The sequence below is a fragment of the Camelus ferus genome, chromosome 6 (genome assembly GCF_009834535.1).
Source record: "Camelus ferus isolate YT-003-E chromosome 6, BCGSAC_Cfer_1.0, whole genome shotgun sequence".
In the NCBI taxonomy this organism is placed as follows: domain Eukaryota; kingdom Metazoa; phylum Chordata; class Mammalia; order Artiodactyla; family Camelidae; genus Camelus; species Camelus ferus.
In genome coordinates this window covers 19,291,313-19,313,345 of record NC_045701.1, presented here as the reverse complement: position 1 = coordinate 19,313,345, position 22,033 = coordinate 19,291,313, and the positions used below count along the sequence as shown (strand labels likewise).

The 22,033-nt window shown below is 40.7% G+C and overlaps 1 protein-coding gene and 1 pseudogene across 3 annotated transcripts in view; one reads left to right on the top strand and one right to left on the bottom strand.

Moving 5' to 3' along the window:
* Nucleotides 1-6,737, top strand: part of LOC106731167 — a 74,594-nt gene extending 67,857 nt beyond the window's left edge. For 2 of the 3 annotated variants that reach the window (XR_004320478.1, XR_001367575.2), the window contains one exon: nt 5,842-6,737. The gene's annotated coding sequence lies outside the window, so the exon portion shown is untranslated. The other variant, XR_004320477.1, reaches the window with a different exon arrangement.
* A 1,917-nt stretch (nt 6,738-8,654) lies between these two features.
* Nucleotides 8,655-9,802, bottom strand: LOC102506847 (annotated as a pseudogene).
* Nucleotides 9,803-22,033: the final 12,231 nt, after the last annotated feature.

Below are 22,033 nucleotides of genomic sequence, written 5' to 3'. Positions count from 1 at the left end.
ATGCTTATCATATGTCAGTCATTAAATGAGGCCCTGGAACTGTTAAGTTGAGTAAGACGAATTCTAGATGATAACCCATCCCCCAATAGTCCTGATACACACCACACATTCTAAATCTTTATCACGATTATTTCCCTAGATTACATGCAGACTGTTGATCTCTATATCTCCGTGTAACTTTCAAGTGAGTGCAAAATGATGTAGCCTTTCTTCTCAGTTGAATTTTAGTTTGTCTTTCTGAAATCATTCCCCAGTCCCCCATCCTGTGAAGTCTTTAGATCACTAGTGCCATCCATCATGTACTAATTCTTAAAATTTAGGGCAGGAAATTCACATACTATTACTCTAGCTGCCTTTAGTCCTTGTCATTGTGCTTAGTTCTGAGTTGTGACCTCACAGCTCAGAGCCCTGTCTTCATTTTATGAATAGTTTGGATATTTTTATCCCAAAGTGCATTACTTTGCACTTGTTCTCGCTAAAGCTCATTTGTCAGTTGTCTGACCACGTGCTCAGATTTATGGGCTCTTCTGACTAGCCCAAGGATCGGCAAACTTGTTCTATAAAGGGCCAGATGATACATAATTTTAGCTTTGCAACAATACCCTAGTGTCAGTGGCAGTTACCCAGCTCTGCTGCTGTGTTGTGAAAGCAGCCATGGACGGTAGTAAACGAATGAGCATGGCTGTGTTCCCATAGAACTTTATTTATGGGAATGCGAACTTCATGTAACTTTCACGTGTCACAAAATATTTGTCTCTTGAATTTTTTTTTTTGGACCATTTAAAAATGTGAAAAAACATTCTTAGCTTGTGGACTGCACAGAAATAGGTGCTGGTTGGATTTGGCTCTCCGGCTGTAGTTTGCTGATCCTGGTCTAGAACCATCGCTAGTTAGAAGTGTTGTTAGAGAGTTTACTGCGTACTCGCTCCACCTGATCACTCAAACATGTCAGTGAGCTGCTTCCCAGCATAGATGCTTGAGGATTCAGGCTCTTTACTTGGGTCCATCAATCCCTGCTTCCTGATGTACTAATATGGCAGCCTAACTGTCCTCATGTAGGTGGGGTGCAGCTGGGGTCCCAGAACCCACCAGCATGCTCTGCTTGGGGCTGCCCAAGCCTCCCAATGGCTCCTGTTAAACTGCATTGGATTTTTCAGAATGGAAATCTGACTGTGTCTCCAGCCTCCCCACACCCCCGGCTCAGTCACTATGAACAGAAGCCACGCTGAACTTGCATTGTCTGAGGCCGTGACCAGAGCCCTTGTATGTGCAGGTGCCTTATTTGGAGTGCTTTTCTTCACCACTCCTTTACCTGATTAATTTTAGGTAAACTCTGGAGCCACTCTTCCCCATGGCATGCACTGCACCCCAAGTCTGGATGAGTCCATTTGTTACATGAGCTAATGTCTCACTTTGTCATTTTATTTTCGTTAGTGGCATTATTTGACTAATGGCTGCCTCTAACTCCCTTGTTAGACTCTGCACCATGAGAGGGGGTTCTTTCTATCTTTGCTTGCCGCTGTATCTCCTGCACCTGGCCTTGTGCCTGGCACTAGCAGTTATTCAACAAGCTCTTGTTGCACAGAGGAGCCAGAGCCATGGAAGACTTCAGCCTACTGTCTGGGGCATTGTTGTCTGGGACAGCCCCTCCCCACCCCCTTTTACTAGCAGAGCAAACTGGCATGAATTACAAGATCTCTTTGAGCCTCAGTTTCCTTCTCTGTAAAATGGAGGTAATAACTTCAATCATTGGGTTGTGATGACTTCAGTGAGATAATGTGCCTGGGTCATGACTTGCCCCAGTCATGGTGAGATGAGTGTTAGTCCCCTTCCCCCCTTCTCTTCATGGATGTCAGCTCCATGGTTGCCTGATGTCTGAATACCGCTTGCCCAGATTCCCCCAGCGCACAGGTCTCCACCTTCCCGATGAGAACTGCACTGTTTCCTCTTGAGAAATCCAGACTCAGAAATGTGATGACCACACCCTCCACTCGTCTGCTGCCTTTCCAGGAGCTGTCACTTGGGCCCTCTGGTTCCCTCCCCCGGCTGGAATCAGCTGGCCCCACCCATTGTTTTTGCTGCTGGGCCAGTTCCTTATTGCCTCACAAAACATTCCAATCCCTTATTTCTGCTTCTCCTTTGGAAACCTGGTAAAGGTTTCTTCAGGTCTCAAGGTGGATAACATTAAACAATTCCCTTTTATCTACATGCTAGTGACTCCTCAAAAATTATATTAATTTGTCAAGTTTTCTCCTTAAATATTCCATCTTGCCATCCTTCTCTGAAGTTGATTTTGGGTAAGTGTTTAGCCTGCCTGTTTCACAAGTGAGCCATAACTTCCCAGGTTCCCTCCAGAGTTTCTTAATGATAATGAATGTGATCATGTAATAAAAATGACAGTATTTTGAGCCCAGTATTTGTCCACCACAGTGCTAGGAACCTTACATTCATCATTTAATTTCATCCTTATAACAACCGTGCATTGAAGACACTATTATCCCCATTTTGCACATGGGATAAATGAAATTTTAAAGGTAATTTGTTCAGAGTCTCACAATTAGAAAATGATGGGGTCAATATTTGTCCCTGCCAAGTGCCCATCACCTTTTCACTCGGACGTTTTTCTCCCTTCTTATGCTTGGTGGTTGGTGATGGTGGTTGGGAAGGTATGTGTGTAACATTCTCACTTTTCTCTTCTCCTGGGTGAGCAGCCATTTGTTATGACTGGTTACCCATTTTGGCGAATGGTCCTTCAATGTCACATTAGAGTTCCATCAAAACTCACATAGGTCTTGAAGTATTACCTTTTCATTCAAACCACTCATCCTCCATCTGTCCAACCAATATTTAACAGGCTGTTAAGTTATAAAATGTTATATATGTAAGATGTTAAAATGTTGTATGTCATAAATACTATAACAAAGTACCACAGACCAGGTGGCATATAAACAAGAGAAGTTTACTTCTCACACTTCTGGAGGCTGAGAAGTCCAAGATCAAGGCACTAGCATGGTTGTGCTCTGGCGATGGCCCTCTTCCTAGTTCACAGCTGGCCCTTTCTCGCTGTATCGTCACTTGGTGGAAGGGGCCAGGGAGCTGTGGGGGCTCTCCTTTATAAAAATACTAATCCCCTTCATCCACTCTCATGACCTTATCACCGCCCAAAGGCCCTTCCTTCTAACACCATCACATCAGGCATTGGGATTCCAACTTGTGAATTCTGGGAGGACACAAACGTTCAGAGGTAAAAACCAGATACTGGGCTATGTGCTGAACATGTCTTAGGCAGAAGAAATATATCCCTCATTTTTTTTAAAATTAAGACGTTTGGGAGCTAGTAGAAGAGGCATGTGTTGGGGAGCTGTGGAAGTGGAGAAGATGGAGAGAAAGGAAGGGAAAGAGAAGGGCTTTATGAAGTTACTGCCCTGGGGACCCACGGGTCAGGAGGAGGTCACTGGGTATGATGGGGAAGACTGGGAAAGATAAATGAGAGTCTTACACACTAAGATAGAAGTGAGGAGGTGCAGCCAGCAGAATTTTGCTCTGGTGTGAAATGCTGCTCCTGTTGGTGGTGGTACCTTACGGTTTTTAGTTCCCTTCCCAACAAGCTGGTACTTTCCTACGTCTCTGATGTTCTCATTTACTCTCCTCCAAGCCAGCATAGATGCTACTTTGGCATTTTGTGTTCTCTGCATAGGTAGCATCCCTACTTATCTTGAGAGCCTACCAGAATTGCTATGGTGACGGTTTTTTAAACAAGATTTACCATTTTTTTCTTTATTTAATTTACTTATTTATTGGGGGGAGGAATTAGATTTATTTATTTGTTTATTTATTTTTAGTGGAGGAACCGGGGATTGAATCCAGGAGCTCCTGCATGCTGAGCACACACTCTGCCACCGAGCTGTACTCCCCCCTCTACGTTGACTATTTTACTGTGCTTCATTTTACTGTGTGTGTGTTTGTCTGTGCACAGTGTGTGCATGTGTACACACGCGTGTATAGACTTGTGCATGTGAGCAGTGAGGGACCTGGATTGTTGTAGTTCGTTAAAGTCACGTTCAGACAGAGAGATCCTGGTGACCAGAAGAGTCATTCAGGTAAGGCATTCACCTTAGGTGAGGTCACTGTGCCTGAGAGTCAGAAACTTGGTTTTGTTGGCATCCTAAGAATGCATTAATTTCTCATTAACCTGGATCACAGAAACTTATAAATACTAAGCAGAATATGGTGGTTATGTAAGAAGGTTACATATGTTTCAGAGATCCCTACTGAAGTATGTGGGGATGAAATGACTCAGCTCTAGCATTTGCTTTAAAATATTTTAGCTTTTAAAAGTGCAGGAAAGTGAAGCAAATGTGGGAAAATACTGATAAATGATTTAACTAGGTTAATGATTATTTCATACTAGTCATTATCTAGTCTATAATGTTATATATATTCATTATACTATTTCCTCTATTTCTGTGTGTTTGAAATTTTTCTTAATGTAAAATTTAAAAATATAAAGAAAATGGCAATAATTTACAGAGAAATAAAAGAGTTTACCTGGATGTGCAAGTTACCTTAGCCAGGAATACAACATGGAAAGCTAATTTGATTTAAGACTGCTGGGTACACCTGGAATCCTAGCAAGGGAGACTTAGCTGTAGGATCCAAGCTAATGGCTCTGTGGTCTGGGGTCATTTCTGCCAAGGAAATCCACCCCTTGTGGGGCTCGGCAGGACTCTCATCCCTTAGATGTGCTTGATAAGACATTGGCTTTCCCTGAGCTGCCTTGGGCTGGGTAGAAGCTCAGTCTTCTGGCTTCTAGTCCAGTGCCTTTGTGGGACTATCTGTGTCTAAATCCAAAACATCACATCACCACAATTACTATTATTTTTGTAACATGACAGTGTGTACTACAAAAGATGACAGCCCTACTAACCATACAAATGACTGAACCAACTGTTTCTGTTTTTCACCTCTTCCTCCAAAAACGATTGAGTCTCTGCTTACGAAATTACAACTCCAATATAGTCCCACCCCCCAAAGAATACTCCAGAGCATCTGAGGGCCTCCAAGCTTCGTTTACTCATTTGTAGCTTCCTACTTTACTCCAACAAAGAACTGATTCTCTCCTTTGTCTTGAGTTTTTGCTAGGAAAAGTCTTATAGGATGGCTTAGTCTCTCATTTCCAGGCTTGAGGTGCACCTCCCAGCTGTTCCCTCCCATCCCAGCCAGGTCTCAGATGGGGCTGCCCCTTATCCAGCCCAGGGCACAGTCAAAGCCTCATCAGCCCAAGACCACCAGGAACAAGCCTGTAGCCTGACCCAGTCAGACTTGCGGCCGGGGGTGCCCTGCAGGGCTGTGAAGCGCTGCCCTCCACGGAGGACCTCTGGCAGCTATGTTCTTATGGACTGTTGGGATTAATTACAGAATGAAATTTCGTCACATGTCAACAGATCAACTAGCACAGGAGAGATAATTTTTTCAGGATGAAAGCTAGCTTCAAGAGAGTAGAGCAAAGCTTCTAGGTCTGGGCTCTCCCATACGACTCCTGTCCCCTGGGACTTGGGGGGTCATGCAGGCAATTACAAATACCCGTCTGCAGCCAGGAGCTCCTCGCTCCCTTTCTGCTCTTCTTTCGCAGGATCCTGCTCCAGAGATTGTCTCAAAGACTTAGACATCTGATGTCTACACCCGTCCCACCCCCCATCCCCATGTCAGGCACTTAAATCCTGGTCCAGGCTGAGGAGGGGGGTGCCTCTATTGCTACCACCAGTGGCTATAGGCGCCTATTTCTCTTGCTTCCACCTTCTGGTTTTGCTTAAGGCCTCTTTTTCTTGGGATACATGACAGACCCTGTTGACTCCACTGCTGGTTCAGCTACCGCTCCAGGGACACTCCCATTCCATCAGATGTCTCGGGTGAAACCAGAGAAGCCAAAGGCAAAGTGAGGATTCCTGACCTCGCAGCCTGACCTGTCTGCCGGACTCTCTGCCTTGTTTTCCCTTCACTGGCTCCAGGAATGACAGAGATGGTTAAAGAGGAAGGTGCTAATGATATCTGTGGCTCACAATGCATTTTCAAAGGCATGATTTAATTTGATCCTCTTTTAGTTCCATGAGATAGTTATTATTCCTATTTGAAGAGACAAGAAACTACGGCCCCGTGAGGTTAAGTAATGTGTTTACAGTCACAAAGTTAATTGGCAGCAGGACCATGATATGAACCGAGGTATTCCATTTCCTAGGGGAGTTTATCTGTATCCAAACCCAAGTTACTGCTAAACTACTATATTTATATAATTAAAATATTATTTGTAGCAACCAAATTATATTGACACAGAAGATGACTCACTATTAGCAGCAGGCTAAGATCGTTCAGTAGCCAAGTGCCGTATTTCACATTCATCCATGTGTTGAATGTACTAATTTTGTCTAATTTTTCATCATGAGGAGTCAATAGATAATATATATAGTTGACAACTCAAGAGAAAGAGGTATAAATATGTTCCATACAGTTTCAGTGGTAGTCAGCAGTAGAACTTAAAACAGGAACTGTTAATAAAAGTTCTGAGTAATGGGTGTGGGAGGGGTGGGGTTGGTGGGGATAGGTGGTGGGAGATTTTTGTTTCTCCTTTTAGACACTTCTGCAGAGTCTGAATTTTTAGAATATATGCAAGTATTACTTCTCTAAATAAAACACTTTAAAAATAGTTTAATAAAAAGAAATAAAATAAAAAGCATCCCATTGATGAGTGATTGCTTTGTCATACGCACCACTAGGCAGCCTACAGAAAAACTGAGGTCCATCTATATAAATTTTAAGTAAGAAGAACAAATTGCAGAATGATACAGTTGGAATAATACCATTTATTTCAAATACTGTGTGTGTGTGTGTATGTGTACACAAAACTGGGAGGGTATATGTCAAGTGATAGCAAAGTGTAGGGACACATGTCAAAGTGGGGAGGAGAGAAAGCCTTTTTCTAAATTCTATACTTTCATGTATTATTTTTTTTCAAGGAGTATGCTTTGAATATGAATGTGTATGGAATATTCTATAGGTACAAAGCTAAAGTGATACTGAGTATTTCCCTTTGCTTTTTTTGCTGTGGACGAGCCAAGCGTGACTGTACTGTGTTATGTACAAGGGTCAGGATATTACACTGACTAGCAGGGAGGAAATTCACTGGTCCCCCACTCCTTAGTATTGTTCCCAAAGGGAAGTTTGTGAATTGAATCGCTCCAGTCTCGTGCCTTAATGTCATCCCAGAGCTGACCAAAAGTCTGATTTGCGTTTCTTTTTATATTGTTAGATTTCCTTCCTCTGCTTGGTTTTGTGCAAATGTCACCAAGAGTGTGTGGGATTTCAATCCCCAAGTCCAATAGCTGATGATTGTAACAGGGTATCTGTCCCACACTTCGGAGTCCTGAGCTTGGGGTCTAGACTAACCCTGACACTTTTTAGAATCTTTCTGGCAATTCAGTTAGTTTTCTATCTTATTTTATTGTTGAAAGAACACTTAGTGTGAGATTTACCCTCTTAAATCTTAAAAACAAAATTTTAAGTGTTCCATGTACTATTGTTGACTGTAGGTACCATGTTGTACAGCAGATCTCCAGGACCTAGTCATCTTTCTAATTTTATTTTTTCCTTCCAGTTTAATTGAGATATTGACATACAGCACTGGATGAATTTAAAGTGTACAGTGTAATGATCTGACTTACATACACATCATGAGGTGATTATCACAAGTTTAGTGAACAACATCGTCTTACATAGTTTAAAGAAATAGAAAAAAACTTTTTTTCTTGGGATGAGAACTCTCAGGATTTACTGTCTTAACAACTTTCATATATAACATACAGCAGAGTTAATTATGTTTGTCATGTTATACACAACACCACTAGTACTTATTTATCATCTAACTGGAAGTTTGTACCTTTTGACTGCCTTCGTCCAGTTCCCCCTTCTCCTGCCCCTTGAAAGGAAGCCCCACTGGGGTTCAAAGCCAAACATTCTGGTGACTCTTCTTGCCAGTGCATGACCCTCGACTTGGGGAGCCCGATGTTGGGCTCAGCCCCCTTGTTCCTTGGGGAGAACCTCTGAAATTGTAATTTCCCTCTGATTTGTGGGTCACCCACCTGAGGCATGGGTCCTGACTAGACCATGTGTCTGTCCCTCCTACCTGTCTCGTTGTGGTTCCTCCTTTATGTCCTTAGTTGTAGGAGATCATTTCTGCTAGTCTTCAGGTTTGTCAAAAGTTTCTCTATAAATAGTTACAATTTTGGTGTGCCCATGGGAGGGGGTGAGCTCAGGGTTTTCCTACTCCACCATCTTGGCCACACCCCCTTATTTTTCTTTTAAAGAAAGAAAGTTAAATTTATGAACACCTTAAGATAGCTTGGGAAATTAAATAAAAAAGAATGAATCCTACAAATTATAAAGAGTTTGCTAATATACAAACCACCAATCCATCTAAATTTGGCCTATCAAATCTACTTAACTGATTTAAGTTAGAATTTTTCTAACAAAATTCACTTGGAGGATGAGTGATATATTTACACCTTTGACAAAGATAACAAGTGTGGTATCACTGTGGTTGAGAAGAGAGAACATAAATCCTGGATATCTTATTGTTCTGGCCCATCGAAACCCAAAGAACGTGTAAGGTTCTGCTGTGCCCAGTGAGGTCAGGCAAATGTAATAGAAGGCCTGCTGGCCTGACCCATGTTCTTATCATATAAATCTCCTGGTTGTTTCTCTTCCTCTCCATTAGGAACATACATAGGGGATGATGGAATTTTACAGAAATCTTTATAGGCAGGCAGTTTAGAATCTCAATTGTTATGTCCATTTTCATAGATGATATTGTGTTTTGTGTCTACACTTTCAGTCCATATGCTGTCCTCTCTGTACTTCCCATTTGTCCAGGCATTTTGGTGCCAGGCTGGTCTCTGGCGACATCACTGGTTGAAATTGTTCTAGGTATCCTGTGGATTTTTGTTTGACCATGAGTAGAAGGCTGGCCTTTAAATCTCCCATCTTTTCACGATGCCTTGAAAAGCTTTACCAATATAGTTTTTGCTGTGACATTCACATACTGTCCTGGGAGAAAGTGAGCAGCATAACAAGGATTGCCTGGTTTAATCACAGTGTTCTCTGTTCCATGAAAGGTTTTAACTTTCCATCCTGGCAGCAATCCAAGTTCTCAGTAGATTTCCAACATACATGTAGGTTTACAGAAATGTGATGCCGTTTTCCCTCCTACACTTAGGGCTGCCATTTTCCACTATGGTTTTCCTTTGGAGTTTATTTTAGGATGTGACAGTCTTGTATCTGAACTAATGTGATCATATGCTTTTGACCATCCTTGGTCCATAAAGGCATCATGCTTCAGTGTGATAAGGCCAACTCCAGAGGAACCTGGTTCCCAAGGATGCAAAGGGCATGGCTCATCTTCAGAGGATACAGTTCACTAACTAACTGGGTTTCATTTTTATCAGAAACTAACTGCTTCACAAATGGAACATTTTCTTTGCAGAGATGCTCATCCCACCAAGTACAACTCTTGCTGTGGAGACTTCTAACCAAAAGCCAGATATTTGTTCTGTCCCCCAAGCCTTGAGCAGTACCCAGGCTGCCTTTGCCTACGCCCAGTACCTGTGCCCGGGTCCGTGACAGCAGCCTCCAGCCAGTCATGGAGTGGCCGGGGAGGAGTCCTCCTGAGACGCTTCTAGCCCCACTGCTCCATTTCAGGGCTTCTCTGCCATGGGGCAGACATCCAGGAGCTGTTCAACCAGCAGTCTGCCAATTAGAACTTATTTCTCTTGCTTAACTGAAACATAAAGCCCACTGTAACTCCCCATTTCCCTCACCCTCCAGTTCCTGGCAACCACCATTCCACTCTGATTATATGAATTTGACTATTGTAGATACCTGATATAAGTGGGATCATGCAGTATTTGTCTTTCTATGACTGGCTTATTTCACTTAGCATAATGTCCTCAAGATTCATGTATCTTGTTGCATATTGCAGAATTCCCTTCCTTTTAAAGGTGGAACAGTATTTTATTGTATGTAGATGATCACATTTTCTTTATCCATTTATCTGTCATTGGACATTTATTTCTTTGTCTCTTGTAAATAGTGCTGCAGTGAACACAGAAGTGCTAATATCTTTGAGATCTTGATTTCAGTTCTTTTAGATAAATACCCAGAAGCGGGGTTGCTGGATCATATGGTAGTTCTATTTTTAATTTTTTGAGGAACCCCATACTGTTTTCCAGATCAGTTGTACCATTTTGCATTCCTACCAACAGTGTGCAGGAGTTCTACTTTCTTCTAGTTTATCCAGTTTGTTGGTGTATAATTGTTCATAGTAGTCTTTTATGATCCTTTTTATTTCCATGACATAAGTTGTATGTCTCTTCTTCAATTTAGGATTTTATTTATTTGAATACTCTCTTTTTACCTTACTTAGTCTAAGAATTTGTTGATTTTGTTTATCTTTTCAAAAAAAAATCTACTCAGCTTTGTTGATTTTCTTCTGTTGCTTTTCTGTTTTCTTTTTCACTTATTTCTGCTAGAATTTTTGTTATTTCCGTCCTTTTACTAACTTTGGGTTTCATTTATTCTTCTTCTAGCTCTTTGATGTGAAAATTAGATTATTTGAGATTTTTATTCTTTTTTAATGTAGACATTTATCACTATGAACTTCCCTCTTAGTATTGCTTTTGCTACATCCCATAAGTTTTGATATTAAAAAACCTTTAGATATTACAAAATTCCGACCCTTTTAACTGTTAACAGTAAATATACATGTGGTTTTATCTAGTTGTGATCCATTTATACCTATTATTTTCTTCTTCTTTATAGTTTTGTTTTATTTGATATGTCATTATATCAAGTTATCTGATCTGTTTTAAACAACTGTATCATATTCTAGATGTCATAGTAGGCTTAACATCCCTCTTTTGTTGGGTTTTGAGAGTTTTTTTCTTCCCAGTTTGGGATGTTTCCACATAGACTGATCATTTTTGTTAATATCCTTGTCCTCTTCTTGGGGCACATAGTTTGCAGTTAGGTGAGGCTTTCTGGCTGAGTTATGGCCAATAAAATGTAAACAAAGGAATATGTGACACTTCCAGGCCTGTCCCATAAAAAGTATAAGTCACTCTCATTTTCTTTCCTGGTCTGTCAGGTAAGTGGAGGGAACTGAGTATCCATATGAAGGCACAGACATGCAATGGAAGGAACCTGGGTCCCTGGTTGACCATGTGGAGCAGAGCGCCCGCTACCTGCTGACCTCCACTGGCTGTATGGTGAAAGAGAAGTGACTTTTATTTGGTTAAGACTTAGAGATTTTAGGTTGCATCTGTTACAGTAACTAGTATTACTTACCTTAGGTAGTAGGGGTATTTTAAATGCCTCTGCTACCATCATTTACCCAGCTGATAGAGTAGGACAGTAATCACTACTGACGCCTTCAAGTAATTACTACATTTTTGTTTGTTTCATTTTCAGTAAGTTAATTTTAGGGGTCCTGCTATCCTGTTAGAATTTTGAAAGAGAAATCTCACTGGCTTGTCAAAGTTAAAACTCTGTAGTGTCTATATGTAAAACAAAACCAAACCTTGAATTACAAACTTGTGTCTTAAAAATAGGGCTGTTAGAGTTAGTGTAGAATAGAGATACTCGTGTGTTCTCTTAAGGTCAGACAGTCAAGTCCATCATTCACTACAATTTATACAGTTATCATAATAATTTATACAGTCAATATGTGCTAGACATGGGAAACTCAAAGATGAATGAGACAAACATACTCCTTTTAATCGTGGCATGTACAATCATGTATTTACTTTGGTGACCATGGGCAAGCTGCTAACTTCTGTAAGCTTTAGTTACTCCATCTATAAAATAAAGACAATATTATGGTTATATTCCTTCTAGGGTTCTGGTCGAGCCTAAATAAGATTAACCATGTAGCACAGTGCCTGTTGTATACTAAGTGCTCAATAAATAGCAATTTGTCTTTTTTAAAAGATTTACTAACCATTCTTGGCGGCTGATAGTTAAAAATACAGATTTCTGAAGAGGAACCCTTAGTTTTAACTCTGCCCCTGAACAGGCACCACCTGAACTTTCTTGCTGTCATCTTGCTGAAGAACTTCCTTGCACTGGGGCTACGGAGTCAACAATGCTCTCCATGAATACAGTTCTATAAGAGTATTCATAGATATTCATCATTTCTCTTGGGTAAATACCTAGGAGTGGAATTGCTGCATTACAGGATGGATATATGTTTAACTTGATAAGAAACTGCCAGTTTTCCAAAGTGCTTATACCATTTTATACTTCCATAGGAAAGTATGAGAGATCACTGTCATCCTCACCAACATTTGGTATTGTCAGTTTTTTTTTTTCATTTAATTTTGATGAGCTCCAATTTATTTTTCTCTTTTTTGCTTCTGTTTTCGTATCATATCTAAGAAATCATTGCCCAATCCAAAATCACAAATATTTATACCTATGTTTCTTTCTAAGCATTTCATAAGCTTTAGCTCTTACATTACAGGTTTATAATCCACTTTCAATTAATCTTTGTATATGGTATGAGGTAAGGGTCCAAACTGATTCTTTTGTGTGTGACTATCCAGATGTCCCAGCATCACTGGTTGAAAAGGCTAGTTTTTCATTGAACTGTCTTGGTCCTGTTGTGGAAAAGCAATTGGCCACAAATATATGGATTTATTTCTGGACTCTCAATTCTATTCCATTGATCTATACACCAATCCTTGTGCATAGTTTCCATTGGAGTAATTCATTGTACTTCTAACTTGCATTGAACTTATATTTTCTTCATGACTAATAATTGCTCTAGAAGTTCATTTTTGCCCATTCCAGTCAATCCCTTTCCTTACTCCTTAGAACTAACCACTGTTTTGATTAGTTTTCACCATAGATCAGTCTTTGCTGTTCTAGAACTTTATGTAAAAGGAATCACACAGTATGCACCTACTTAGTATAGGCTTCTATCACTGAGCATAAAGTTTTTAAGATTTACCCATGTTATTGTATATATCAGTAGTTTGTTCCTTTCAGAAGAAATTTTTATTATGAAGATTTCCTAATTTATTTCAGCTTACTTTTTTTTTTCATGTAATTTCTATGTGAAACATTCTAGCCTACTAGCTGATTTTTTATATTTCTCCTCCAGTTGCTGATTCCTTTAATTATTGGTATGTAAGTCTGTCCAGTTTTGGATCTCTAACTTTTTGCTTATTCCTGTTTTTTTTTTTTTTTTAAATCATGTGTATGTAGCTTCCTTCTTAGAGTCCCTTGAATGCTGTATTATAGTCAAGGGTCACTTTTTTTCTTTCCTTCAGTGCTCATATACATTACCATCTTTTTACTAACTTGCTTACTGAAGTATGTATTCAAACATTATAGTTTTTCCAACTTATAGTCTTGCTCTTGAGTTATTCAAATACATACTTAGTTTAGAATACCTAGTTTCTGGGAAATTTGCCAGAATTAGTCATAACGTTTGGGGAAACCCTCTAGGTTTAGAAGGAACCCAGTTCCCTCTCTGTTCTTTTTTCTTTTTTCCAAGTGCATTTGACTTTGCAGTTGAGCCTGGAAGCATTAGTTTCAAAGGTACTCATTTGCCACTGTGGTTATGTGAAAGAACAGAAACGTACAAAGAAGCCAAAGTGCGCTGGTGCTGTTCTGAGGAATAGCTCTCATGCAATCTGCAGATACTAGGTTCCTTTAGGACGTCAGTATCCCCTCTCTACCCCGACTGCTGCTGATAACCAAAGCTGCTGAAGAAGACTGAGTTTGTGGTGTGGTCTCCCCACCTTGTCTACCTTTCTTTACTCTGACTCTCAGTCTCCTCTGAGAGTTTTCTGTCCTTTCTTTTATTTTTCTCCAGTAAGGCCTTCTTTGGGCAGAATTATCAAATCAACTCCCCCGTCAACATTCCCTTTGCTGCCTGCTCCTCTTCCTTTATTCCTCCGTGCAGGCCTCTCCCCTCTCCCTGCCCAGCCCCTAATCCTCCATCAGGCTTCAACCAGAGAAACAGAACTAGTAGGAGATATATTTAGAGATTTATTGCATGGAATTGGCTTACATGATTGTGGTGGCTGGCAAGGCACACTGGCAGGGCAGGCCATCGGGAGGGGCACACAGGAGGGCAGGCCATCGGGAAGGGCACGCTGGGACTCTGGGGCATCAGCAGAAGCTGTTATCCACAGAGGGAATTCTTCTTCAGAGAAACCTCAGTTCTGCTCTTAAAACCTTTAACTGATTGAATCAAGCCCACTGGAATAGCTAGGAGAGTCTTGAAGTCAACTGATAAGGATTTAATTCACATTTACAAAATACCTTCACTGTGGCCGCTAAATTAGTGTTTGATTAAATAACTGGGGACTATGTCTAGCCAAGTTAACATACAGAACTGACCACCACACCCCATTTCCCTCAAGATATGGCTTTCATATACTGGCATAATTGGTAACTAAGATGTTAATTGATGGGAATTGAATACCTCTCAGGGATATTTTCATTTTATGAAGAAATCTTTAAGAGCCAAGGGAATGAAAGAATAATAAAAAGCTAAAGTGTGTGTGAGTTGGAGTGGGGCAGTGAACAGGAATGAAAATCACTGCTTATTCACAAGGCCAGGACTACTTACAGGTATGGTCGTGCCTTCTCATTGCCCCACAGCTCTCTTCAGTCTCCTCACACAGCAACCATCCCTGATCTTTTAGTTTATCTCCGCACATTGCTCCACCACCCCCACCAGCATACCTACTCAGCACCTCCCCACCAGCTTCTCAGGTTTCCTCCTATGAGCATACTTTGAATCTCTAACTCACATATCCACATTTGGGCTTCCCTTACCCCCACAGTCCTGTGCACACATTTATGGACCACACTTTTCTTCTGTGTTTCATCTGTCTCCTAAAAGGCTATAGACACTTTATAAAATTATAGGAGCCTCCTATAATTTGAAGACTATAAAGTATTTATTCATCTATCCATCAGATTTATGTAGGGTGTCAGCAGGGCATACATATAAAATAAACAGATTCCATTCCTAGGCCAAAGGGCCTTGGCTTCTAGTGCAAGGGACAGAGTGAAACAAGCACAGGGAAGGGGAAGAAGCAGTTGTTCTGATTGGGAGATTTGGGAAAGCTTACCAGAGCCCTTCAGCTGGGACTTGAAAGAAAGATTTTGATGGATGGGGAAGTGTATTTCAGGTTGAGTGAGTTGCATGAGCAAATGCAGAGAGGCCTGAAAATGCAGGAATAATTCAGAGCCTGCTCGTGGGTTTGGATACAGGATGTAGATAGTTGGATAGTCACACTTGGGACACCAGGTGTTACTTTCGTTTAAGTGAATAGACATTTCTCCAAAGATAAACAAATAGCCAATAAGCAAACGAAAAGATGCTCACCATCATTCATCATTAGATAAAGGCAAATCAAAACCACAATGAGGGGGAAGGGTATAGCTCAGTGGTAGAGTGCACACCTAGCATGCATGAGGTCCTGGGTTCAACTCCCAGTACCTCCACTAAATAAGTAAATAAATAAACCTAATTACCTCCCCCTCCAAAACAAAAAACAAAAAAACAACAAACCACAATAAGATACCACTTCACATGCATTAGGATGGCTATTATTATAAATAAGAAAAAAAGCCAAAACCAGAAAATAACAAGTGTTGGCCAGAGTGTGGAGAAATTGGATCCTTTGTGCATTGCTGGTGGGAATGTAAAATGGTGCATCTGCTATGGAAAAATGCTGTGGAAGTTCCTCAAAAAATTAAGCATAGAATTACTGTTTGATCCAGCCATTCCTCTTCTGAGTATATGCCCAAAAGAAGTGAAAGCAGGGACTTGAACAAATATTTGTACACCCATGTTCATAGTAATAGTATTCACAATAGCCAAAAGTTGGAAGCAATCCAAGTGTCCATTGACAGATGAGTGGATAAACAAAATGTGGTGCATACATGAAATAGAATATTACTCAGCCATAGAAAGGAAGGGTATTCAGATACATGCTATAACACAAGATGGCCTTTGAAGACATTACACTAAGTGAAATAAGCCAATCACAAATGGACAAATATTTTATGACTCCAATTGTGAGGTACTTGGAGTAGTCAAATTCATAGATAGCACAATGACAGACAGGGGCTAGGGAGAGGAAGGTGGGAGTTAGTATTTAATGGGTACAGAGTTTCAGTTGGGGAAAATGAAAGTGTTCTGAAGATGGAAGATGGTGGTGGCTGCACAATAGTAAAGTAAAAATAAAAGCCAGAAAGTTTCCTTGTGCCTCTGATTAGCCAGCCTCTTTCCCTTCAGTCTTGGGCAACCATTCTTCTGCCTTTTATCACTGTGGATTAGTTTTGCTAGTTCTAGAGCTTTGTGTAAATGGAATCATACAAAATACACTCTTTTATGTCTGCCTGCTTTTGTTCAGCATAATAATTAATTTGATGCTTTTCCATATTGTGTGTACCAGCAATCCTTTTTATGTTGCATAGTATTCCATTGTGTGAGGAGACTCCAATTTGTCTGTCTGTTCTCTTCTTGGTGGACATTTGTGTTGTTTCCAGTTTGGGGGTATGCCTCCTTTTAAGAAATACGTACAATTTTTGTTACCAATTTATTTACAGCAAAAGAGAGGTAAAGGGAGGGAGGGAAGGAGGAAGAAAAAGACAGAGGGAGAGAGAGAAGAAAGAAAGGAAAGAAAGAAAGAGGAAGGAAGGAAGAATGGAAGAAAGAAAGAAGGAAGGAATGGAAAGGCCATTGAACATCCCCTATCTTCACTAATAAATCTAGCCTTTAAATTTGATTAATAAAGAGAATATGGGATAAGCAGGGAGGACTAGCAATTTCTACTTAAGTCTTTCCTGTTGGTCCATCTTCCCATTCCTTATCCTCTTCCTCCCTTAAGTAGAAGGAGAAACAGCTACTCTGGAAGTTTTGGGGCAAACAGTATTTGAACGAGAGATAACTCTTAATAGATGAGATATCTAGTTACTTGGAATCATTATTGACTATGACAATCCTGAATTGTTTCTTATTTCTGACTCAAATCAGAAATGTGAATCCCACTGTAAGGCCCAGGTGACTTTGAAGGAGTCCTTGCTGAAGGGGGAAAGGCCAAATTACTGAGAGAGAATTGGACCTCAGCCAGCCAGAGGCATCTGATGGGAATGCTGGCTGAGGAGGAGAGTACACTGATTCTCTTCTTTCTCTTCTCGTTCCCACTCAGCAGCTATCTTGTTGCAAGCATGACTACTTTTTCTTTTTTCTCTTTCCCAATCTGCTAGTGAGTGAAGTGAATGCTTTATAATATTGTTTTTAAAGCAGGCATCGGTTGATTCTGTGGCAAGACTGCTAGTTGCTTTCCATCATCCATTCTCTGCTACATCCCAATGTTTTACCTGTGTGCGTGGCTGATCTGTGAAAGAACATCTCCTGCCTCTCCGCAACTAAGTCCTGTTCAATGGAATTTGAGTGGAAGTGTATACTCAGTTCCAGGTCATGACATGGAGAGGATGTGTCCTCTCTCTCTGACCCTTCTTTTCCATCCTGCTGTGTGACATGTGGACTTGGTGGGGTTCTCTGGGTCATACCAGTGAGGCCAACAGTCAAGTGATGACCGAGCTATAAGCTACAAGGAGTCTGTGCCCCTGTGTGTGAGAGATACACTTCTATCTTGTTTGAGCCACTGTTACCTTGGTCTTTGTTATAGCAGCTGAATGTGTACACTAACTAATATAAATCCTACCATAGGCAAAATGCTGAGCTAGGCAATGAATGTCTAAAGATGAGTGAGACAACTTGACAGTGCAAGGCTTGAGAAAGTTCACAACCTAGAGAGAGAGACAAATACAAACTCAGTAACTATAATAAAAGGTAGACAATGGTAACTGTCTTATTGGAGGTATAAACAAAGCCTGGTAGAAGAGATTAATTCTGATTGTGCCCTTAGGAAGGACTTCTTAAATAAGGTGACATGCAACTTGGGATTTGGACAGTGAGTTGAATTCTGACAAATGGAAAAGGATAAATAGGGCATCTCAGGCACAAGGAACAGTATGTGTAACTGCAAATGACAAAAAATGCACGTGTATCCAGAAAATAACCAGCAAAAAAGGCAGAAAGCCATTGAATGCAGAGGAGGAACAGCCCAACTAGGTGGAGACCAGATTGTGATGGCCCATGAATGTTACATTAAGGAATTTGGTTTTGGACGTGTTGAATTTGAGGTGGGATGGAAGAGATGGCCAGCGGTAGCAGAAGATTAGATTCTGAAACTCATAAGCGAGAAGTTTGGAAGTGAGGTGAGAGCTGGAGATGTAGATGCGGGTGTCATCCAGATCTAAGGGACAAAGTGAAATAGACAAGAAAGAAAGTGCAGAGTGAGAAGAGGGTGAGGAGGAAACACAGGCCACACCTTTACAAGTGTGGGGAAGGGGAAGATGGCAGAAAAGGAGTCAGTGAAGGAAACTGGAGGGTGATCAGATAGGTAGGAAGAGACTCAGGGAAAGGTATGATCATGGACATCAAGGAAGTCACAGATGACCTCAGTTTACTTCCTTGTCGTGCCAAAATTATCCTTTCATTATTAACCCATCATTTCTCCAGCATTTCTGTCTTAGAAGGAGATCCTTCCAGAATAGTTACCTAATCTTCTTTGGACTGCTTCAGTACATCTTGCTTTTCTCTTGGCTTGTGAATCTGTAGGGTGTGAGCAGAAACTAACCATAGTGGATGCCATTGTGTGCTGCCCACATCCCTCCTTCAGGACAGAAAGCCTGATTCTATCTGTTGGATGTGTTGACTGCCGATGGCTCACACATCCGAGCGTCTTGCTGAAGGGTGCTAATTTGCCTGAGTTTACACCTCTTCTCAGGGTACGCCTGCATCCAGTGACTGATACAGTTGTACTAAGGTTCAGCCCCTTGCCTCTATGTGAGAAAACTCGAACGCTCTTTTGTGGCTCCAGAACTCCCCATGGGATCAGCTGAAGCCTCTGATCTAACTCCTAAGCAGTTCAGCTCACCTTCTTCTACCCAGTCCTACCCTCTTCATTTTCTTACAGGTGTTGTTCCTGAAAGTACCCTCCTATAAGGTTCCTGCATGCAAACCTCGGTCTCAGAATCTGTTTCCTGGGGAATCCCATCTGGGAAAGTTGGTGCCCATGATGTCCTGGCAATGTCAGCCCACTGGCTGGCTAGCAATGAGGATCCGATCTATGGTTGTAGGTGGAGTGTTGATAGTGCCTGACAAGCTGCACTGGTGAGCTGGGATAGGACTCTAGTGGAAGCGATGCACTGCAAGGTGTAATAACCCAGGTCTTTGAGATGATTAGGGAAGTAGTAAATATAAGGACTGTAGAATTAAATGGCTCTTGCCATATGCTATTAAAGCATTGGAGAAAAAATGACGATATACTGAGGGCAATTAAGCTCCAATTCAAGATGAAATGTGAAAGCCAAAGGACCTCCTCGGCAGAATATACAAAGACTCTCAAATTCTGCAGCCAGACAGCAGCAAAAGTTGAAGATCAGGACCAGGACTTTTATTATAGTAGCAAAACTCCATAGAAGAATGAATTTTCAGCCATGAAAAGTTAAGAGTCTTAAATGGGAAGGAGTGGGACCCTGAGCTGTATGACTACATTTTGTGTTATCTTTTGTCTTTTTAAGTTCTTTTGATCGCAAAGATTATATAACACCTTTCTCTATTAGGTTCTTTTACTAACCATTTAATCTGTATTATTCTTGTCTTCCTGAAAAGACAGCACCTTGAGGTCCTTGAATCTGAAGTATATGTTTGCTACTTATGGTGTGTGTGTGTGTGTGTGTGTGTGTGTGTGTGTGTGTGTGTGTGTGTGTGTGTTTCCCTGTTGGAAGACTACTAGTTTTTGCCTGCATATTACATTGATCTGTCCTTCAAGGTACAGCTTAGATTCATTTCCTCTATTAGGTTTGAAAAAATTTCTCTAGTTACTTCCCAATTGTGCATTACACAACTGCACATCTGTTGTTGGCTGAATAATGGTCCCCTAAAGGTATCCACTTTCAACTCCCTAGAATCTATGAATGTTAGTTACTTTACATGGCAAAAGGAACTTTGCTGATGTGGTTTAAGGACCATGAGATGGGGGGGATTACCCTGGGTTATGTAGGTGGAGTCAATGTTCTTACGAGAAGGAGGCTGGAGGATCAGAGGATGAGCAGAGATGGTGCAATAGTGGTAGTAGAAGGAGAAAAAGCAATGTGATGTGGGGCCATGAGGCAAGTAATGCGGCTAGCCTTGAGAAGCTAGAAAAGGCAAGGGAGGGGATGCTTCCTCAGAGTCCCCAGAAGTAACTACCCCTGCCGACATCTTGATTTTAGCCCACAGAGACTGACTTTGGATTTCCAATCCTGAGAGCTGTGAGATAATAAATTTGTGTTGCTTTAAGCTCCCAAGTCTGTGGTAATTTGTTACATCAGCAAAAAGAAACCAATATGACATCATCATGTATTTTGTACTCCTGTAGGTCTGTTCCACATAAATTAGTACTTTATTGTCATGCTGTCTAATTACACTATGTATAAATGGTAGAATATAAATTCCTGGAGGACAGGAATAAGAATTTTTACCTCTTTTTTTTTTAACACCTTACCGTGCCAATGTGTCCAGTTTCAGCTATTTGAAGTGGATAACTGAGTGGATATTTAGTGCATAAGAGAGAATGGCCACTATCAGTGGGGAAATGAAATGCATTTTGAAAGATGTATATAATTCAACAAACCGTTGACTTCCTTGGCATCCAATTCCAACCTTTTAATTTTGAGCTGTGTCACATGCAGTGTTAGGTCATAGGGTTTGCTTAACAAAGGCTGGAACACGGAGTGTCCTCAACATGCTCTTGATGCACTGAGCCTAAATCTGTAGGGGTAAAGAAGGAAAAGGAGAAAGAGAAAAGCAAGATGGGTTTGGTAGAAAGTCCTCCTTGTCTATTTGGCTGATTCATTTTTGTCACATTAAGTAAAATTAAAATGCTTTAAAAGAACATTCATTCTTTTTAATGTTCTTTTTTTGTTCAACAGTTTAATGTTTAATTAATTTCATCCATTAAATTCAAATAACCAGTATTTTAAAATCCAAGTAATATGCTTAAAATTGTGCTAATAGATAAAGAGGTTACAGACCACCCATAGAACATGGGTCTCTTCTAAAGGGCCTTAGTACCTAGTTAGGAGATAATACAATCAATCAACAAAGGTTACCAGGCAGTTTTATCAAGTGCCACCTTGTGTGTCTCAGACTTTGGAGATTATATTTGGAATTTGGGGCTAGAGAATCAATATTTCAGCAAATATCCATTGAGAACCTATTATGTTTCTCTGTGAATATGATTTTCTGTTTGGAGCTGGCAATTAATAGAGGAAATCAAGGGAAATAACTAATAGAATAATGCATTAAGTGCTAAATAGGAGGGATGCTTTGTAGTTGAGCAAAGATTATTACTATAGTTTCTGAAGGTTGAAAGGGGAGAGGGGATCATGAATGACTTTAAAGTAAAGGCATTATTTAGGTTGAGCCTTGAAAAATTGAGTATGACTTTGAAAAGAATATTCTTTCATGCCTGTGAATGAAAGGGCATAGTTTTGGGGAGTATGCTCAGATGGAACAAAGGGTGTTTGAAGGGTAGTGCATTACTTTCCTATTGCTATAGTAACAAATGACCACAAACTTAAAGCAATATAAATTAACATGCTATCTTAGAGTTCTATAGGTCAGAAGTCCAACACAGATCTCAGTAGGATAAAATTAAGGTGTTGGCAGGGCTGAGCTCCATTCTAGAGGCTCTAGCAGTGAATCCATTTCCTTGTCTTTTCTGGCTTCTAGAGGTTACCATCCTGGGCGGAAACCCTCTTCCTCTATTTTCGAAGCCAGCCATGTTGCATCTCTTCAGTCATTTTTCATAGTCACATCTCCCTCGCTTTTCCAGTTTTGAAGCCC